Here is a 6,409-nt window from a genome sequence, read left to right on the forward strand (position 1 = left end):
TTTATATGTATGACTGGCTCACTTTACTGTACACTTGAAACTAATACAACATTGTAAATCAACGATACTCCTATAAAATATTTTTAAAAAGAAATGTATAAAAAAATAAAACTTTTCTGTATATCCAATATTATTCCAGAAAAAAAGTTTATTTTAAAAAGAAATGTATTATTAGTCTTTTTATACTAAATAATTTAATAGAATTCAATAGATTTCCATGACTTCATATGTTTTTTGGGGGAGGGAGTTAATTCCCAGGCTAGAGGTCCAATCAGAGCTGCAGCTGCTGGTCTATGCCACAGCCAGAGCAACTCCAGATCCAAGCCGCACCTGTGACCTATCCTATACTGCAGTCTGCGTCAGCTTGTGATAACACTGGAGCCTTAACCCACTGAGCAAGACCAGGGATTGAACCCACTTCCTCAAGGATACTAGTCGAGTTCTTAACCCACTGAGCCACAGCAGAAACTCCGCAGTAACTTCATATTAACTTTTTAAAATTTTTCTGTATTTTTAATTCTCATAGAATTCATTCATTGATGCTGTTTTAATTTAGCTGATTGATAAGGGGAAGTTAAAATATAATTAGCACAATCATTGCTTTATACGTTTAACAACTCTGACCAACTGTACCAGCTCTTTCAGATGCCAACATCTGGAATAGGCGAGAATGAGTGGACAGAGGGAGGGGTTTCTAGCATAGCTTTTTTCTTTTTTCTTTTGTCATATTCTCTTAGAGTCATTCCTTAGGGGGCTCTTGCCTTCCCCGATTTTCATGTTGCACAGCCTCGTTTCATGAAGACCAGAGGTCTAGGCTTTGCAGAACAGTGTCAACTCACCATATGCCTTCGGACAAAGCTGTGAATGGATGGAGGATGAGGAGGGGATGGTCCAGGTCCAAACTTCTCCTTCAAATCCCAGCTAGTTTTTTAAAGAACAAAACAGGTTCTTTATGGTTATACAGAACTACCTGATACAGAAGGATGTGGGGGTAAGGACAGATAGTATAAAGGATAAGTAAAACAAACTGTATCTTATTTGAAAATAAACAAAAATGCTTACACGACTCAGCGGGTCACTTGGAAACAAATTCTTGTTTGACTGTATCACTGAGCAAAAGCAAAGCTGAAGCACACTCATCCTTTTTGACATGTATTTGGAGATATGTAGGAAGACACTCCTCATTATTTAAACCGATCTTCCCCCAAGGCCTGGTCATGCAAGTGTAAACAACGTAAAGGAATCCACCACGACCAGCTGTCCCATCATATCCACTCCCGATGTACCCTGAGGTCACACACATAGCTGCCAATCTACTTAGGAAGGGTGACTATATCGCAGTTACATTTGAGCTCCTGGCGGGCAGGACTAAAGAAGAGCAATCTGGAATGAGTTTTCCATCCTATTTAGAACAAATCACTATTTAGAACAAATTACATCCCGTTGATTCCCTTAAATAACAGGGTGCAATAGACAGGTGCTTCCTGGAAGGTACACTTTAGGATCTTGAGGAGTTTATCTAAGATCTCAACTTTCCCTAGAACTTCTCATTTTTTCAGGCCCCTCTTTCACTCCCTTCATCCACCTCTGGCCACTCACAGAGACACAAGCGTATCTCCTGGGTCTCCGTCCTTGCAAAACTCCTAGCACTTAACTCTCTATTTTGTGGTGACTGAGGCACAGCCAGGAGCAAAGATGCCGTGGATTTTCTCTCTTGCGGAAAACCTGACAGGCAGAGGGGCTGTCACGACGCACTGCTCTCAGCACGCAGCACCTACCTAACAAACGCTGGGCAAACGACCGAGGGCCTCCCGCCGTCCAGGGCTGTGGGCTCCAGCCAGTGCAGAGCCTCAGCAGTTCCTGGTTCCACCTTTTGCTGTCGTTACACTGTATTCTTTCTGGGGCTGGTCCCTCCACACTGCAAGTCCTCTCACATCATTTCTCCTGATAAAACTGTGGCTGCGGGCCACATTCCAGCACAGGCACCATTCTGCATTTGTAAATGTGTATCCTCACCGCAAGGCAGTTTTAGAATTGTTTTCAGGTACACGTTGCTTTTGAAACCGCACATCGATGATACGATGCTGAGAAGGGGATTATTACCGGTCCTGGTGCCGCAGCACCTACTACGCAGTCTAAGCAGAGACCTGGCATCCTGTTCTATGGAATAAAAAACTGACGAATAAAGACAATTTTATGAGGTAAAATTCTTAAAAAAGATGGTACCTAGATGAAGAACCAGACCTCGGACTACCGGATCAAAATTACTTCTCATCACACTGTTTATACACGATCTCCCTTCCAATGCATCTGGATGATGCTTCTTGGATAAACCTTTTCTTAGTTCCCATGTTAAAAGGCATTTCTTCTCACTGGAGTTCCTGGGGTACTTTGTTTGCACCTCTCTTTTGGCTCATGCCACGTTCTATGCTCATTCCAGCACGTCGTCCTAAGTTTACTTAGAATACTGGAAGTTTCTGAAGGGAAGAAACCGTGATACACAAATTTAAGTCCAAAGAATGCACAGCACAGTGTCCTGTACGTGAAAAGAGCTCAATAAAAGCAGGATGTGATTTTGGTAACGAATGAACAAGTGAGGGTATTAGTTATTAGTATCGTTAATCCACTTAGCTTCCTTACTCAGGTTTTTGAATAATTTAGTGCTGCATTACCTTGCATATAGTATAGGATTAGGGGGCTGTAGTCTACCCACAGGTATTAAGAGACATGGTCCAGGTATGAATAGGAATTGGTAGGTAGATGGAGTGTCAGCTTCCCTGTCCAGGTCCCTGGACATAGTCTTGGCAGCACAGTCTCCCTAGAGCCCGGACAGACTTCAGGTGCGTGAGGCCCCGTGGGAAGAAGGGCTCATGAGTGTTAAATGCATTTCACCCTGGCTCCAGGCTTCTGGTCCTGGTGCTGCGACAGCTACTATGCAGTCAAAGCAGAGACCAAGCAGAGATCTCCGTTAAACAGAAAATATCCAAACCGGACTGCTTCCTATGATTAGTGCAAAAACCTGCAGCATTTTCCACCCTTGAAGAGAGGGCAGGGAGACCCTGCTGAGTAGCTGAAGGTACCAGGTGAGAATGGTTGATCCCTGAAGAAAGCTCCAAGGAAGATGGGGAGAGACTCGGGGAAATGGCTTCAGGCACCACTTTCAGATGGGAAAAGGGTGTTGTGGGGAAGGATGGGACATGAACATTCGATATATCTTTACCCAAGGTCGGGGAAACCTGGGCAACTGTGAGACCTTTCGGAGGTTGGATCCGGGCACAGAGGATATGTTACTTATTCCAGAAGAAGTCTCTTAGTGCCTCTCTTGAGAACAAGCACAAAAAAGACTGAAAAAAAGGTTCTATAGTTTAATGAAAGGATGTCTTTCCTCAGATGCTATAGACATCCTGGAACTCAGTGCAGTTAGTTCTGAAAACAAGGAAAATAGTAAAAGGGAATTCTACATCTTTCCACGAAACAAAATAGGCCCTGCTGAGAGGTGCATTTGCAGCAAAAAAAAAAAAAAAAAAAGGTGTGCGGCGGGGAGGAGAATAGGAAGTAACAGGGGTGTGACCGAATATGTGAAAACAATGTATTACAGGATAAGAAAGGAGGCATGAGTTGTCTGCAACTCAGAGCTTTTCAGGGATGCCATAATCTTGTTCTCCAGGACAGGAGGCTTCCCTCAGCCCCTCAGAATGTAACAGGAAAAAAAATGAGGAAGAGAGCAAGAAGGCAAATGGCTGCGTGACGAAAGGAACGCGTGAGTCGCAGGTATGAGGCCAGTGGGACGTAATGTAACAATAAATGCCACTAATAGAGAGGAAGGAAGGACGGGTTCCTGTGCCACCTGCGTTCCACACAGCATCGCATTTATTCTCACCACCAACCGGCCCAGGAGGCGGCGCTAACACCTGCCGCTGCGCACGGGTGGGGGCTGACGTCCACGACTGTGACATGTTCTGCTTGGGAGGACGGAGGGGTCGCCTTCGCTGACCCCAGCGTCGGAGCTGGGGACTAGCAGGCAGAGGTAAGTGTGTGAGAAATTGCGGGGCTGACAGTGAAAGTGTGGGCGGTCACTCAGGTCCTGAAGGGACATCTCTACGTTCTTCCTCCCGGGCAAGACTGTGGGAAGACGCACTGCTTTCTGCTACCAGCACCGAGGTTTTCCCAGGGAAGAGCATTAGGTCCAAGGCATGGAGGGACTCAGCCAGGACCTGCTCGAGAATGAACGACGTTGGGGGTGACAGGCCTGGGGCGAGACCTAACCTCGTCCACGCAGGGAGCCGCGTGGCGCTCTGCTGACGCATGCGCTACGGAGATGAGGCAGGGGCACCTTCGTCCTTCTGGCCCGTGCCACCAGCCAGGGCCAGACGCTCTCTAATCCCAAGGGACGTGGGGATGATCCTTAGCTGGTCTCCCCCACTCTGTTCAGGGAACAGTATGGTGGACACGCTGTTTGGCAGAAAGAATGAGCGATATTCTGAAGGCAGGGCCTGAAGCCGGTCTTTTCGGATGAGTGCGGCGCTTAGTGGAGATATACATTTATTCACGTTTTTACAAGAGAGGACCCAGTGGTGATCTCTTTCCTCAACCAGAGAGTAAAATAACTGGGCCAGCTCATAAATAATTCGTCCTTCTAGCCTTGCAAGAGTGGCCTATCCTTGTGGTTTTTTCCTTAACTCGGTGAATTTTATTACATTTACAGTTGTGCAACGATAATCACAACCCAATTTTATAGCATTTCCATCCCAAATCCCAGGCCATTCCCTTACCCCCTAACCTGTCTCCTCTGGAAGCCATAGGTTTTCTCAAAGTCTGTGAGTCCGCTTCCGGTCTTGGTAAGGAGCGGCCTATCCTTGTACTTTACTGCTGTACACTCCCGCCTGCCTTCTCCTTCCTCCTAGGCAGAGCCCACGACAGGTCACCCGACCCAAAGATCAAGTCCACTGTTCTCCAACCTGGTGGATAGGCTCGCCACGAAAGCACCCTGGGTGTGCAAGCTGAGCCTGTGCCCAAAGATAGGCTGATAGGTGCCTCCCGTCAGCAAAGACCCTGAGAGCACAATCCTCTGCCCCTGAACTGCTCTCTGTGGACCCCAAAGCTCTGAGAGTACCTACGTTCACTTGTTAACCCACACCATTTAATACTCACGTGTCTGCGGGTCACTATCCCAGGCACTGGGTCTGCAGTCATGAAGGACACGGCCTTAGGCGGCCCCAGGTTTATTGAGATATAATCAACACACAACGCTGTGTAAGATTAAGGTGTATAATACGATGGTTGACTGCACGTCTAAATTGTGAAATAAATACCACAATAAAATTGAAAACGCCTCCATCGTGTCACAATTTTGACTTCTTTGAATGTGAAGAGGGCATTTAAGATCTAGTCTCTTAGCAACTTTCAAGTGTATAATTCAGTACGGACAACTAGAGTCACCAGGCTGTACATCAGATCCCAGAACATATGCATGTTAGGTCTAGAAAGTGATACCCTTTGACCAGCATCTCCCTGAGTTTTGACAGATGCAGCGTAGAGGAGAGGAATCTCACTGCATGACGTGGCTGTGCCCTGGGGGAAATGCTGCACAAGGTCTGAGGCAGCTTTGGTGAGACATCTCCTAAACGGCATCTGCAGTCAGCAGATAGAGACTGGGGAACAGACCAGAGAGGCAGGGGAGAGAGTACACCCAGAGTGCAGGGGGGATGACGGTGTGTTTGGGGAGCAAACTATCCGAGTGTGTCTCACGCAGGAACACCAGTGGGAGGATCTCAAGAGAGAGCCGAGAGGAATAGGTAGGGATGAAAATAGGAAGAGCTTTTATCGAAAAGCAGTTGGAGAGCCACTAAGGAACCATCCAAGAGTTACTGTCTGTTAATTTCCACAGACTCTACTCTGAGGGAACTGTGCTGGATCCAAGCACTACAGCCAACAGATCACCCCACCCCACCCCACTACTAAACGGGAACCTTTTTCTGACAGCATGTTATTCTATACGTTTCCTTTCAGGCAGGAAAAAAAAAATCTTTGTGCTCTGAATTCCTAATCAAACAGAGATCTTTGACCAAGAAGGAAGAGTTGATCAGCCCATGTTCACAGACAAAGGTACTGCAGATAACACAGCTAGACATGTGCAAATATCTTATCAGGTGAGGGGGAGAATTACAGACAGGAGAGCATTTTGATTCTAGCAGATCTTCATCAAAAAAAAAAAAACACCCCCATTTTTTTATGGAAAGGCGTGCATCACATTGGAAGATTACTCCGCACTCACAGAAGACGTTTTATGAGTCTCATTCTCAGGGAAGCCTGACCCACTGACTCATTTTGGTCCCTACCTGATGCTCAGCCGCCGTCATCGCTGGCGACACTGTCTCAGAAGACGTCCTGCCTCTCAGGGCTCGCGGTC

Source organism: Phacochoerus africanus, chromosome 11 (genome assembly GCF_016906955.1).
Source record: "Phacochoerus africanus isolate WHEZ1 chromosome 11, ROS_Pafr_v1, whole genome shotgun sequence".
Taxonomy (NCBI): domain Eukaryota; kingdom Metazoa; phylum Chordata; class Mammalia; order Artiodactyla; family Suidae; genus Phacochoerus; species Phacochoerus africanus.